At 39.9% G+C, this 16,245-nt stretch overlaps 1 long non-coding RNA gene across 1 annotated transcript in view; it reads left to right on the top strand.

Annotated features, from left to right (window-relative positions):
* LOC145523466 (uncharacterized) overlaps positions 1-4,743 on the top strand; it is a 35,315-nt gene extending 30,572 nt beyond the window's left edge. The window contains exons 3-4 of the long non-coding RNA XR_014066588.1: positions 2,677-2,872; positions 3,904-4,743. This is a non-coding gene — a long non-coding RNA (uncharacterized LOC145523466). The remainder of the gene's footprint in view (positions 1-2,676; positions 2,873-3,903) is intronic.
* The last annotated feature ends 11,502 nt before the right edge of the window (positions 4,744-16,245 follow it).

Raw genomic sequence — 16,245 nt, 5'->3', positions numbered from 1 at the left:
GTTTTCAGATTAATATTTTCTCACCTGCACCAGAATCTTCTAGTTTACTTATCAAAAACAAGAGATTCCTGGCACCGGCCACTGACCTACTGAATCAGAACCTCTGGATGCCAAGCCCAGCTATAAACATTTTCAGCAAGCAGTACAAGAGTCTCTTGAACCTTCAAATTTGAAAGCTACTGATACTACTGTCACCAAAAAATGACACAATATCTATGTAAATGACTCTAGCGACGACATCCCACTTTGCTAACTTAAGTTGCTGGGAAAAATTAGCTATCAAGCTGCGATCACCTTCTATAATTTCCCATCATTGGTCCCAACTGCACCCTTTAGAGATGTATGGAGCAAATTGTATCTTTTTTTTTTACTCTTCCACATGACAATCTTTAAAGTGTGTGAAGAGTCCTATGAGTTTTTTTTTTTTCCTTAAAATTAACCATTTGTTAGATGCTTTTATTTTTGTTTTTGTTGTCCAATGGCAGGCCTATCCAGGGTTTCTTGGTTACTCCAAGATTTTCAATCTGCTGTCAGAGGAAACTAGCGTTCAGAACAGAGTAAGTGGTTCAAGAATTCACAGACAAAGCGTTCTTCCTTCTACTCCAAGCAAAACAGTCCACGACTGCCCCACTTCTCATCCATACCTGAAACCACACTGTGTGCCTCTCACTCGAGCCCTGATGTTGAATCTCAACAGACTCATTGGAAAGGGACAAGAGGAACTTGGCTCAGAACTCATGGATTCCAGCCTCCACACTGTTCTTGGCACTCTGCTGATAAGTTCCCCATATTTCAAAGTTTTTGTTTTTATTTTTTTAAATGTGTCTCCCAGAACAGACTAGTGTAATGGTCAAGCTGTAAGTCAGAAGCAAACTTAACCACTAATTAGCTTTGCAGCCTTAGGTGATTATTGGTTAACCTTTGTTAGCCTCTATTTCTTTGTTCTGTAAAAACTGAGCAGTAAAATCAAGAGTTGATATATATAAAGTATCAAAAATAGTACCTGGTATATGGTGAGTTTTCAGTAAATGCTGGTTACTATTACTACCCTCCTGGTAGAATGAGAATATTACTTTTCAGCAATCCTGTGAGCATTTAAGTTTTTATTTATATTCCTGTCTCCTCTTGCCAATGATGAACCTCTTATGGCAGGGACCACATTTGACTATTTCTAGCTTCAACTCTTCAATGTCCATGAGGGAGAGCTCAGATAATCCAATACTCTCTAAATAAATTTTCCGTCTTTTCAATACTTGAGACTTTGCCAACCCTCTACTTCATGATTCTTAAAAAAAAAAAACCACCATTGTGCCAGCCCAGTTCTTGGGAACTGTCTTCTTAAGTACAGCTTCCACGCCCTTGCCCTTGCTCTTCTGCTGAGTCTACATCCCTGTATTACACCTCAGCCTCTAGCTTGGTCACAAGGTTTTAGTTCTGCTCTTGTCTGTGGACATAAGGGTGTATTTTGAGTTTGCTCTCTGAGTCTCTCTGCTTCTGACCTCTGAGAATATCTAGGCTGCCTGCCTTGCAGTCGCTAGAGTCTAGAGTTGCACTTCCTATCGGACATCTAGCCAGCACTCCAGCCATGCCTGCCTTATCACCCCAGAGAAGAACAAAGCAGGAGAATGAGAAAGGTGCCATGATACAGGGTTGGCTGTATATCAGTCTGGTCTGACCTCATCATGTCATCTTGGTTTCAATTGTTGAGCTATGCAGATAGAGGGTGAGAGTAACACATCGCTGATATTTCATTGCATCGTTAGTGATGAAGTGTCGATATGACTGATTCAACAAAGCACAGGGTTTATGTAGGTAAATTCCAGAAAATGTCACTATTGTCAGCTCTGGAAATCAGAAGAGATGATGCTGCTGATGGGTTTTAAAAGCAAACCACTGGTGCTGACTTTGACCTCCTTCATCTTTGTGATGGTGGCCCAACACCTAATCAATCTTAGAATGGGAGTGTGATGCTTTACACAGAAGACATTGGCGCAATCCAGCTGAGTGGGTGGGTTGATAGAAAGTGACTCTGGCATTGCTGAGATCAAATGGAATTAAGGATTCATGAGAGTGCTGCGCCGGCAGGCAGGCAGAGAGCTCGGGTGAATATAGAATGAGTCACAAGGGAGACCCAGCTGGGCTCCATGTCCCAAATAAGCAAGGAATTACTTTTTGATGATGCCAAACTATAAATATCCTCACCTCAGAAAACCAGGTTCTCCTTTTACAACATCAGGAATGTGCAAAGAAAACTACGAGGCCAAGTACGTACGTTATAGAGAGCCATAATGCTTTCCATAAATAATGTTGCCACTTCGAAGCCATTCTTGAAAAAAAATTTGAACGTATTTTTCCTAAGCTGTTATTTTAATGGTATTTTAATCATACTAAAAGTCATGGATAGAATTCAGACAAATCCCATTTCTATGGCCTACTTCCCAGGTGGTGAAATTAAACGAATTTTCTCTGGTCCTGCTCTGAGTTCGGCTATGGGATTTCTGTCACTTTAGTCTCACGTGGCATAAAAATGACAGTGTGATTCAGGATTTCCCATAGTGCTTGTCCCTCTAGCCCCTTACATTCTTGAATTTTGTTCTTTCCTTAACTGAGGACAGAAAGCAGGGAGATACCAATTGTATTTTTGCCAGAATTTTCTCTCTTTTTTTTTTTTTTCAGAATTTTCTTGAATGCACTGAAAAGAAAGTGCTTAGAGTCCAAAGGTTTTGAATCTTTAACACTGCTGAGCTGGTCAAGAGCAGCTCTCACAGGATCCTCACTGCAGGACTTCACGAATTCATGCAGATCTTGCTCACAACCTAGGAAGCTGTTAAGTGAGGGATCTTCAAGATCCATCCAATTCTACTAAAGGCAGGTAAGCCCCATTTTCAGCAACACAGTGCCCAAATTATTTGCCAAAATAGAGGAAACTGAAATCCTGCTTATAATCCAATCCTGTTCTGTATCCATCGTGTGCCAGGAGGAAATAGCATGCCTTAACATGAGCTATGTGTCTAAATGCTCTAATTACATACAGAGACACATACATCCATAAATCTGTTGCAACACTGTAGTCTCACCATTGCAGCTTTCAATATAATGTGTCAAACAAAGGGAAATAAACAAGATCTAATTTAGGAGGAATAAATTATGCATGGAGGGGCCTGGATCAACATGGCTGTACTCAAATATTTGGAAGCTGATTAAACCAAAGCAGGTCGGAGCTTTGGACTACGTGACCAGAATTTCATTAAAGCCAACTGTGCATTCTCAGCACAGACCTCATTTGCTTTCTCTGATCTCTTCCAGTTTCTGACTGTTCTCTCTGTGGTTGTTTGTGGACTCAAGGGAAGGAGGCAGTGCTGCTGGCTACTTCATGTTCCTATCTGTACAAACATCTACTAAAAAAATTCCAGTGCCCTACCAGACAAATGCAAATAGAGTATTATCTATTTGATTAATCACAGCAATATCATGGAACATTCATCTTTATGAAAAAGAATCATTGGCTATCCAGAATTTTCTAAGCATTGTCATTGTTTTCCTCATTTTCATGGTAATGCAAAGGAAAACTGTTATATGAATCTAACGCTTCTCTTTTCCTTAGATGTAATTTACACCATGTAAATTTAACTCCCCTTCAATACTTTAAAATTGCATTGTAGTCTCCTCACCTGGGATTTTTATTACATAAATAAAACACTCTCAGAGTGTAAATGTAAGTATGTATATTTCCTCTTCTCTGAAAAGAATTACAACTTGGAATGGGTAATAGTGATATATTTTTATTTTTTTCAATCTTTTCTCACAATGTGTCTGTACATTAGAATTGGGTTTTGGCCTTACTGAAGTCTATCTGTGAATGTCACATGTATTAACAAAAAAATTGTTAATTTTTTCCCTTAGAATAAAAGAACCTGAAAAATGGCTTGGATCTAGGCATGAAAATAACAGAAATGTTAATATCTAAAAAAAGTGAATGGAATACCAAAGTAGCACTAAAGGTCTTGAGATTTAGCAAAAGTGAAAAAAGCCTCTCCTTCAGCATGGCATTTATAGAGTCAAGCTTATTTGACCACCATGTGGCCTCAGTCTGTCTTCTCAGCTCTCCCTCCCCTCTCTATTCCTTGCACCTACCTACCATTCTATACCTGTGTAGCAAGTCTCAATGTTTTGGAAGTCCTAGACATGGCAACAAGAGAAGAAAAAGAAGCAAAAGGAATCCAAATTGGAAAAGAGGAAGTGTCACTGTTTGCAAATGACATGATACTATGCATAAAAATCCCAAAGATGCTATCAGAAAACTGCTAGAGCTCATCAATGAATTCAGGAAAGTTGCAGGATACAAAATTATTACATGGAAACCTATTGCATTTCTATTAACAGACAGTAGCAATGGAAGATCAGAAAGAGATATTTAGGAAACAATCTCATTTACCATTATATCAAAAAGAATAAAATACCTAGGAATAAACCTGCCTAAGAAGGCAAAGGACATGTACTCTGAAAACTATAAGACACTGATGAAGGAAATAAAAAATTACGCAAATGGAAAGATATACCATGTTCTTGGGTTGGAAGAATCCATATGGTCAGAATGATTATCCTACCCAAGGCAATGTACAGAGTCCATGCAATCTCGACCAAATTACCAAAGGCATTTTTCACATAACTAGGATAATTTTTTAAATTTTTATGGAAACACAGAAAGCCCCAAATAGCCAAAGCAACCAAAAGAAAGAAAAACTACAGTACATAGGGTCTCAAAGAGTTGGATACGACTTAGCAACTAAACAACAACAAATATTAATATGTATGTATAAAGCTATGTATATGTGTATCTCTATCTATCAAATCAGGCACTGATAAATACTGTGGAATGAAGAATTTAAAACAGATTAATGTGTTCCTCTGTTGATGGACATTTAGTTTGCTTCCTGGCTATTGTAGATAGTGCTGCAATGAAGTTGAAGAGGTTGGAGTAGAAGAAATGAATTACTAGGGCCTTGCTAACTACTGTAAGTGCTTGACTTTGAGTGTGATGAGGAACTGTTGGAGGAATTAAAGAGAAAGAGTGGCAAGATCTGATTTTACATTTTGGAATGAGCACTGAAACAGCTGGGTTGAGAACACACAGGAGATGGTCAGTGAAATCTATAGATAGAAGGCTATTACAATAATCCACAAATAAACTGTAGATGACTTGGACTTGGGCAGAAGCAGTGGAGGTGGTGAGAAGTTGTTTGATTCATTTTTATCTTGAAGGTAGAACTGATAGCATTTCTCCATAGATTAGTCATGTGCAGATTGGCACAAAAGAGAGTCATAGACTTGTTCGCAGCCTCAGAAAGGAGAAATAGTTGGCACTCAGAGAAAATTGTAGTAGGAACAGAATAAGCAGGTTCAGGCTGGCAGGAATAGTCAGAAGTTTAGATTTGGGCTTCTTAGGTGGCACTAGTGGTAAGGAACCCACCTGCCAATGCAGGAGACATAAGAGATGTGGGTTAGATCCCTGGGTCAGGAAGGTCCCCTGGAGGAGGGCATGTCAACACACTCCAGTATTCACGCCTGGGGAATCCCTGATGGGCTACAGTCCAGACAGTCGCACAGAGTCAGACACAACTGAAATGACTTGTCATGCTAGCAATTTTGCAAATGCCTTTTAAACATCCAAGTGGATATATGAAGTGGGCACTTGAGTAAGAACTTGGAATTCAGGAATGAGTTCTGGGTTAGATATACATTTTGGTATGATCAGGACAGAGAATGGATTTAATTTATGGGAATGGGTGAGAACATCAAAGAAATGAATGTAAATAGAAAAGTGACCCAAAAACTGAGCCTTTTGGGAAGTCTGAGAATATGACATTATAATAATGAAGGGGAACCGGGTAGAGATGAAGGAGTGATTAGTGAGAGGGGAAGAAAGCCAAGAGATAACATGTCCCAGAAGTCAAATTGTTTGACTTCTGTTTCAAGAAGCAGTGCATGATAGACTATGCCAAATGTAGCTGAGAAGCTAAATGTGGTAGAACTTACTCAATTCTCATTGAATGACTGGGAGCCTGTTTCTAACTGTGGTTATTCTAGGGTATCAACCAGGGACACCATATTCTCGTCATGGTCTGTGTGAACTCATGGACCCTGGAGTCATGCAATGCACGTGCAGATACATATGAGCTTGAGCCAGGTATAAAGGTCCAGCAGAGCCTTTCTGCAAAGCCTCTTAATTCAGCATGGGCAGGTGACTGGATGGTAGTCAGAGGATGTGTTTAAAATGTCTACAAGCACTTCCTCTCTCCTTCACCACACACACACACACACGTTTGTCATTCTAAATACAAAGAATGGCATATTCACCTTGCCCATCTTCTGAAAAGCCTGAAATGAGCTTTTTATGGAAAATGGCACTAGTTGTTGATATAACAGTTGTGTCATTATTTATTAACCACTCACGCATATTGAGTGATGAACAAGTACTAGGTTTTATTTTAATCATCTTATATATACTTTTGCTAAATCCTCATGACATCCTCTGAGGTTGATATCAGTATCACCACAATTCTCAGAAGAGGTATTAAGCCTTAGGGAGAGAGTGGCTTATCTCAGGTCACACAGCAAGTAATGGCAGGCTCTGCTTCCACAGCCCGAAATTGAGGGCTTCCCCAATGGCTCTGTGGGTAAAGAATTTGCCTGCAATGCAGGAGACACATGAGATGCGGGTTCAATCCCTGGGTTGAGAAGATTCCCTGGACGAGGAAATGGCAACCCACTCCAGTATTCTTCCTTGAAAATTCCCATGGACAGAGGAGCCTGGCAGGCTATTGCCCAAAGGGTCACAAACAGTTGGACATGACTGAGCGACTAAGCATGTATATGGGCCTCTCAGCCAGGACATCAGACTGGAAATGTTCAGTTTTCCCAAATTCCCTGTTCCTTGGATAATACATGTGTTTTGAACTCTCCCTTACCAACTGTTCCTTTTCATGATTCCCAATAAGACTGAATTATCTGGAACCAACCCCAGTATTTTCCTGATGCTTGAGATCCAGGCAACAGCTGACTTTGATATCTCCTTAGACTGTTAATTAATTGCTCAAAAAAGCTACCTCATGGTCAGATTGACCAAGGAATAGCTAAGAGTCACTTGAGTATTGTCCTCTGTTCCTTCAGGACTGTAAAACTGACTCAAACAAGGTTCTTAGCTTGCATTTCTGGAATCATATCACCACATCACCACACGATCACTAGTCTCTGAGTTCTCTTTTTTTGTCACATGCTAAAGGTTAGACACCAGACCTCCAATAACTGGACAGCAGTTGGAACTTAATTATCCTCTTTATTATAGCAACTATCAATTTGCCAAGCAATAATATAATTAGTTTTGTGTAAGTGACTGGTGGCTGAGATGGCTGCTTTATTAGGAAAAAAAAATCCATAAATTTGAGATGCCAAGTCATTTGCTAGAGAGGGAAAAGAATCATTCAAAGTCCTGAGTAAACAGAAAGAAATTAAAAATGCCTGTGATGCTGAAAACAACTGGTTTAGAGTCCCCTTTCTCCCCACAAAACAGACATACATATAAATTTAGCTTATATGTTTGCCTCCTTATTCACTGAAGAGATATTTTTTGGAAAATCTTATTTCATGGAGAATATGGTGGAATGACATTAGGTCCCCACATTTAATGGATACCAGAATACTTCTCCTGGACACTTTCCGTTATTCTTTATGCTTTTTCATTCCCTGTGACAACCTCTATTACTTCAGGTAAATCTGTGAAGTGTTAGGGAAGAGAAGGAAAAACTGACTCATTCTCAGCAAGTCAGGTTGTAGAATTAGACTTCCTACCTATCTAACCATTGTGATAGTCTGTGCTGAGTCACCCATAACCTCATCTGGCCTCTCCTATTCCTCACCCAGAACCTTCCATATCTTTGGGAGGAATTTCACTGGGATCAAGCATGTTGTTTCTAGCTGTGATTCAATATTTGTGTGCATGAGTGTGAGTGTGTGTGTGTGTGTGTGTGTGTGTGTTTGTGTGTGTGTGTGTGTGTGTGTTCTCCACGGGGAACAAACCTAGGTTCCCCACTTCATCAGCAGAATAGTCTTCATCAAAGAGAATTGCGTGATGTAGTTTGAACGTGGGCTCTGATCCCATCTTTGCTTGCTCAAGGACATCAGGTAACAAAACCACTGGGTTTAAAGTCAGGTACAATCAGGGTCAAGTTCACATTCTACGGTCTCATTCCTCAGTCATTTTAGGAAATAATCTACACCTTGAGCTTTGGTTTTCTCACCTGATCTAGGGAAATAAATAGACCCACAACATGTGAAATGTATTATTTATAACAAGTGCCCACATGGTCACAATTTTAATTTAGACATCAGTGAGCGTGAACAGTGGTATCTTCAGTCACTTTCTTTAAAATTATCATCCTGTTCTAGAAAATAAAGCTACCAAGCTGCTTTTTTATAAAGTGAGAGAACTTAACTCATAGCTGGTTCTGAATTTAGAAACCACCTCAAAACCAGGTTAAAGCAGTAACATGAAGTGTTTTTTCCTACTGTTGCCAACTGGAGAGCGTTATGGACTCCAATTATGAGATGGATATGCTCAAGTACCTCAAAGGGACTGACTTCCACAACCACTGAGGGTGAATAAATATAACAACAGTTAACATTTCTGAATGCTTATTGTATTAATCTACTGCTATATAACAAACTATCTTGACACTTAATGCAGCAAGTATTTATTATCTCACACATTAAAAACGTTAGAATATAGTTGATTTACAATGTTGTGTTAGTTTTCTGCTGTACAGTAAAGTGGATTATTTATACATATATCTACTCCTTTTTAGATTGTTTTCCCATATAGGTCATCACAGGTATTGAGGAGAGTTCCCTGTGCTATACTGTAGGTCCATATTAGTTATGCGTGTATTTGAGTGAGGGTCAAAAATCCAGAAACAGTGATCTGGGTAGTTCTGGCCCAAGGTCTCAGTCAAGAGATGGCCATTTCAGTCATCTGAAGACTGGAGGATATGCCTATCAAGTCCTTCCCTTGGTGGTTGACAGAAGAATTCAGTACCTTGTTTGCTTTTTGCTGAAAGCCCTAGTTACTCACCACATGTACTTCACCATTTGCCAGTTTACATGTCCTAGCAACATGGCAGTTGCTTCTGCCAGAGCCAGAGATCCAGGTGAGTAACTGACACAGTGCCTAGTATCAGGGAAACGGCCCACCACTTCCTCTGCAATCTACTCATTGAAAGTAAATCACTAAGTCCAGTCTGCTATTCAAAGGATGGGAATTGAGCTCTACCTGTTGAAAAAGGAAAAAAGGAAAGTGAAGTCACTCAGTCATGTCTGACTCTTTGTGACGCCAAGAACTGTAACCCTACCAGGCTCCTCCGTCCATGGGATTTTCCAGGCAAGAATACTGGAGTGGGTTGCCATTTCCTTCTCCAGGAGCTCTTCCAACCCTAGGGATTGAACCCGAGTCTTCCAGATTGTAGGCAGACACTTTACCATCTGAGCCACCAGGGAAGTTGAAAAGAGGAAATCAAAAGATATGTGAACGTATTTTAACTCCATCTTCCTTAATATGCTGAAAATTAATGAGTATGCAGTGTAAATTATTCCTATGTAGTTTGCATCACAATCCTCTTCGATTAGGAATTATTATATCTTCCATTTCACAGAGGCTTGGAAAATTTAAGATACTCACTTAGGGATGGGGTAATTCTGGGATTTTAAGCCAACCAGTGTGAATTGAGAGCCAAAACATTTTGAATTATGAAAAAAAAGATGAATTCCCTTTGGTGAAAATCTTAATAATTTTATTTTAAATTAATACTCTATATACAGAGTATCTGACAATGCCTTAGTAAATAAAACATCTTAGATTAAGCGGAATATATCAACCTCTGACAACGTCAGAAACGTTAGTCACTTAGTCATGTCCGACTCATTGGGACCCCATGGACTGTAGACCACCAGGCTCCTCTGTCCGTGGGAATCTCCAGGCAAGAATACTGGGTGGGTAGCCACTCCCTCCTCCAGGGGATCTTCCTGACAAGAGATTGAACCTTGGTGTCCTGCTTGGCAGGCAGACTCTTTACCGTCTGAGCCACCAGGGAAGCCCTAATTAAGAATTTACTGCTCATGAATTAGAATCCATTGTGACAGGAAAATAAAAGTCTACAATATTTTACTGTATGGGTTGTCATTCCTTCTCAAACAACATCAATCCCAGAGGAATAATTTTTAAAATATAAAAATATTTAAGTAATTTGACTCTTTGTTCAGTTTATTCAGCCAGGACCATTAAAAGTTCTGAGTCTAAGAGTCTACAGAGTCTGGTGTGAAATAATCTTCGTATCTGTTTTGCCCTCTCTGTTTTTCATAGTCTCAGATTTATTTCCAATTATCCCATAAATGTGAGCAGTGGGGTGGGGGGACAGCCCCATCGATAAATGACTTACACTGTCATTTAAGAGCTGCTTTTCTGCCAACTACGGTTTAAGTTTAATTTACTAGGAGATAAAATTGCAGTTGGGTGAGCACGTCAAAGCAGAAGGGGCAAGAGGCAGTGATCCGGATCACAGCTCCAGTAACAGGCAAGGAAAAAAATGTCAGCAAGATATTAATCAATAAATAATAGATGAGAAGGGGAGGGGGAAGGGAGAGAGGGAAGAAAGAGGGAGGCAGGGAGGGAAAAGGAAGATGAAGGAAGGAAAGAATGAATAAATGAATGAGGAAATGTGGGTCTGGACATTAAAGAGGGCAAAGAATGGTGTGGGCAAAGGTCTCTGCTGAGGCAGAGAGAATAATGGTCTCACAGTTTTGTGCAAAGCCTTTCAGGGCTCTCCACTGTCCAGAGCAAGGATGGGAAAAGGACTGTGTATTGCCCGGCTCCTGCTGCCTGACCCGCAGACAGCAAACAGCTGAAAGCTGACAGCCAGAGCCTCCCAAGCTCAGTAAGTTCCTCATTTCTAAAGAAAGATCTTGGACACAGGGCACAGAATCCTCTCCCCTCTCCAATCATCCTTTGCTGCTTTGGACAGTACAGATTTTATGCTGCTACGTCAATAAAGGGGGATGATCTAACTCAAGAATACTGCGTCCAAAGCTCCTCTGATAGCTCAAAATAGGTAGGTTCAACAAAACTATTATAATGCAGATTAAACGAGATAAAGCAAGTAAAGCATTTAGCATAGTATCAGAGTGTCACGGCTGCAAACATTGTTATTAATATTTTTATTGGTAACCATGTTTCAGGCTTTAGGCATTCATATTTCCAGCAAATGTTCTAAAGTTAAAAATGAATGTGTAGTTTAAAAGATACAGGGACTTCTCTGATGGTCCAGTGGTTAAGTATCTGCCGTCCAGTGCAGGGGACATGGCTTCAATCCCTAGTAGGGAAACTAAGATCCCACATGCCATGGGGCCAATACTGAGCCCGCACGCTGCAACCAAAGAGGCCTGTGAACTGCAACGAAGATGCAGCACAGTCAAATAAATAAATAAAATTTCTAAAAAGATATAAAAATTCAGGCTACTGAGATTATTAATTATGCTCAGTACATAACACATCTGTAGTCAACCCAGGAGCTGAACAAACAAACAAAATATTAATAAATAAGGCCAAGGAGTGGAAGAGGGATGACCAATTATCACATTATGACAGACAAAAGTTACACCATGTCAGCTAACTTGTGTACCAGAGAATTAGGCAGATGGCCCCCGCCCCAGTCACAGCCACACCAAATTGGGGTGAGCCTCCTATTCTGCCCTTCAAGGGGCAGAACCCATATCTGAACAAGCAGAGCAGAAAGACTCTGCCCCCAAAATAGAAAGCAGTGTCTGAACTGAGTGTGCTTACGTCCCAGTCATGCCTCTCAAGTGTATGGATCAGGTAAGCCACTTTCTCCTCTGGGTCAGGGTAAGGAAGAGACAGACCAGGAGCTCCTGTCACCCAGAAGGAAACAGCTAGACCTGGAGAGAAGTATTTCCCCATTACAGTGACTTCACCAAGAAATTCTGTTCAAACTCCAGGCCAGAACATAAGGTCTGGAAATAGAAACACAAAAGATAAATTTGAAAGTTCTTAAACTCCCTAGGTTACAGTATGGTATAGACTCTATAAAATGTTCTGTTTGTTTTGGTGATGTAGCTTCATTTTTTTAACATTACATTTTTATTGGGGAGTTTATCACCTTCTGAAAGCCTAAGAAGTACTGTATGAATAAATAATATCTATATATTTACCAACCAGGGAAATAATTGTGTGATCAGTGATCACAATCAGGGAAAGCCCTAGTTTTATACCTGAAGATCTGATTTTCAGTCCAAACTCAACCATTTTCTAGCTAAATATTCTTGACCAGTCATTTAAACTAAACCTCAGTTATCACATCTTTAGAATGCAGAAGTTAGCAGGTTGCCTAAGGTGTTTCATATGATGCTGGTCAGATCACTAAAGGATATCTGTAAACGCACTTTGAAGGTACTGTGCATGTGAGTATGATATCTCTAAGGGCTTCAGATATATTTTAACAGAAAAATAAAAGGATCTTTTACCTTGGAAATAGGCAAAGGGAAAGAAAGTATCATTGTTTTAGCAGTATGTGACAGAAAAGCAAAGAGGGAGAAAAGAGAGATTTGTTTTCTCCCATTCATAAATCCATTAATTTTTCATGATGGGCTCAGCCTTGAAGAGATTTCACATATGAGAGGCATTTTGGGGACTCAATAAGTCCGAAACAATTGGATATTTCCTATAGATGAAAAGCCACAATGTTTATTCTTTTTTAAAAAGTCAGAGTGAAATCTACCACATGTAATGGTTTTCATTCAAAACTGAAACAAAAGATGTGCTACTGCTAAGAGCGTCAAGGTCTAGAATGCCTATGTGCTCCTTATTATAATTCCTCTGTTCAAAATAGGCATTGTGTGTCCCTGAAGGACAAGCCTTGTATTCTCTTAGCTCTAGGAAGTGATTAATGTCTCAGGATGTGATGTATATTTAAGCCAGACTTGTGGCCTATTAGTAATTCACAAACCATGACGGTGCATAGTTCTGTGCTTAACTCCATTTTGCATTACAAAGTGTTTATAAATCTGCCTCCATTCCCAGAATGGTATATAAACACATCAACAAATCGCATGTGTATTGAGGGGAGAGAGGCAGAGGTTATGAATTTAGCACAGCCTCAGGCTGTTCAGTGACAAATTAAATATATCACCCTGGCCGCCGAGGACCCTACCAGCAGTTGGTCAGAATGAGCTGTAGATAGATTGAACCTCTCTTATTGGAGACAAGTCAGCAGCTCACCCAAATATTATAAACTAAATCTACCACACTAGAAAAAAAATTACACTGTGTAAAAAGCAAGCCTCTTATTTCTGTATGACTGTAGTCTTATGATTTCATTAGAAGACAAAGAGGTTTTATGGCAAAAAGAAAATCAGGAGACAGGTGGATGAGGGATGGGGGGACATTACCTAATTTCTAGCCTTATCATCTTGGAGGTGAGTTTAGATTAATTACATATATAAATAGATTAATTTTAAAATAGATATACATACTCTGCTCGGGGGGCTTCCATGATGGCTCAGCAGATAGAGAACCTGCCTGAAATGCAGGAGACACAGGAGACGTGAGTTCCGTCCCTGGGTTGGGAAGATCCCCTAGAGAAGGAAATGGCAACCCTCTCTATTGTTCTTGCCTGAAAAATCCCATTGACAGAGGAGCCTGGTGGGCTACAGTCTAAGAGACAGACACGACTGAGCTACTAATTGTGCATGCAGCACATTCTGTTCTGGAAGGTGAATTCTTTCCCTTCTCATCTTTGGTATCTTAACTGGCAGCAATAAGAAAATAGAAAAGGACTCCCCAAGCAAAGCGTTCATAAACATGCTCTTAACTGCCCCCCTCTCCCACAGATTAACTATCTAGATTCTAGTTCTCAACAGGATTTGGTCACAGGCAAACCTCATTTTCTCTTTTAATTCAAGGTTATACAGTTGGACTAAGAAATACAAGTGGTCTCTTTTTGTTCAGTGATGGGTTGAAGATATACTTTGTTATGAATCAGCTACCCTAAAAAAGAAAACCTACAGCTAATTAGAAGGTTCATCCCTTAAAGTTTTGGCTTATAAAATAAGGTGTGTTATATAAATTTTACCACAATAAGCAAAGAAAAAAATTAAAAGGCATTTTCTTTCAGAGAGTCACACATGTTAATCAGAGACAGGGAAAGTTTTCTGAAACTAAATCATAGAATTACAGACCTTCATAATTTTAAGGGCTCTTAGAAAATTCATCCAGAGCAGAGTTTCCCAGAATGTACTCCTACTGGGTGAAGCTTTCGCAGTAAGAAAGAATTCCAGTGTCATAGTGGTCATTAGTTCTGCTCAACACCCCTTCCAGTTCTCCTCTCCTCTATGCATTGTTTCCCTTGTAGTTGACTAAGGTCATATGACAAGTTCTGGCCAATGAATTGCGTGTGGAAAATGTATGCATTATATTTGGGCTGTAACATTCAAATGGCTGGTTTGAGACCATCCTAAATTTCTTCACTTCTTTCTGGCAAAACGACCTGCAGTTTTCATGATGATGTCTACTCCATCAGCTACATCCCTGAGAAATTATAAGAAAAAGCCCCTCTCCACTGCCATTAAACCATATTGGAAATGTAATGAGAGGAAATCAGAAGAGGAAGAGGGAGAGATAGAAACAGATGCACAGAGAGATAGTGAAACTTCCTTATTTTAAGCCCATGAGATTTAGATGTGTTTTTTTCTCTCAGCATAACCTACTCTATCCTACCCAATACAATGACCGATTAAGTTTGAAGAATACAGGTCTTTTTACTACTGAAATGTTAAAGGCTTAAATGCTAATAGAAAATATGAATCTTCACAAGAATATATTGGGAGCATTTCTCATATTCATTCCACCACAGAAGTTTTGTTTCTGTGTGTCATGCAGAAGACTGATTACCATGTCAAAGATCATGGCATTCCATAGGGCAATTAGGGAGAACACCTTTGGTCCACACTCTGCAGTTTATAAAACAGTCAAACAAAGCTCAAAGGAATGAAGTCTTCTCCAAGGTCATCCTCAGGGACGTGGTCAGTTAGGTGGCAGACATAGGAACTGATGCCTGAAGTTCCCCTCCGGGACCTGGCAAATCGGGATAACTTCACAGGTGAATCTAATTTTCTCACCTTTTACCTGAGTCTTTAAAGAACTAGTCCAGCGGAAGCACCCACACCACCATACCATATAAATTAAAATCAATACCAAGTCACCACTGGTCCACAGAGAGGTAAAACAAAGAAACACTCATCAGAAAAGCTAAAAAAAAAAAAAATTCCCAACCAAGATGAAAGTCAAGACACAACATCTTGTGGAATATAAGGACAAACCCTCTCTTCTGGTTTTCTGAATCAGGATCCTACAGTCCTCTGTGAAAACTAAGTTCTCTGGCTGAAAACCTGGCAGTGATGACCTCACGACACACTGCTTTTCCTTAGGAAAAAGGCTTTGGCCAAAAGTGATATTTCAACCTGAAATGAGGGGGAAGATATCTGACTCCCTGAGCTTGTTGTTAAGCTACTGATGATACCTCTCTGCTTTGAAACAATTTATTTTGACTGGTGCTGGAGGTCCTAACATAACCCCAGTAGTCAGAGTGATAGCTTTGAAATTGTAGGAGTACAGGTCTACTGCAACACCATTTGGATTTAATCAGAGCTGGAGGAAAGGAGTAAAAACTGCTTGAGAGAAATTTGGAAAAATAAACAAACAAAAAAATGTAAGCTACTACATGAATGTTGCCAGAAACTGATTTTAAAAAGCTCAGAGAGCGAAGTCAGAGGAGAAATAGCGTATGACATCCCTAAAAAGAAATGCTACAAATGAACTTACAAAAGAGAAAGAGACTTACAGACTTTGAGAACAAACTTATGGCTACTTGGCAGGGGGCGGTGCGGAGGAGGGACGTGGGAGGGATAGTTAGGGAGTTTGGGCTGGTCATGTACACATCACTATATTTAAAATGGATAACCAGCAAGGACCAACTGTATGGCACATGGAACTCTGCGCAATGTTATGTGCCAGCCTGGATGGGAGGGAGGGTTGGGGGAGAGTGGGTACATGTATGTGTATGGCTGAGTCCCTCCACTGTTCACCTAAAACTACCACAACATTGTTAATCGACTGTACCCCCCTAC

Source organism: Giraffa tippelskirchi, chromosome 10 (assembly GCF_054371585.1).
Source record: "Giraffa tippelskirchi isolate mGirTip1 chromosome 10, T2T-mGirTip1v1.2.pri, whole genome shotgun sequence".
In the NCBI taxonomy this organism is placed as follows: domain Eukaryota; kingdom Metazoa; phylum Chordata; class Mammalia; order Artiodactyla; family Giraffidae; genus Giraffa; species Giraffa tippelskirchi.
Note: the sequence above shows the minus strand (reverse complement) of the source record. Positions and strands in the feature narration are given on the sequence as shown.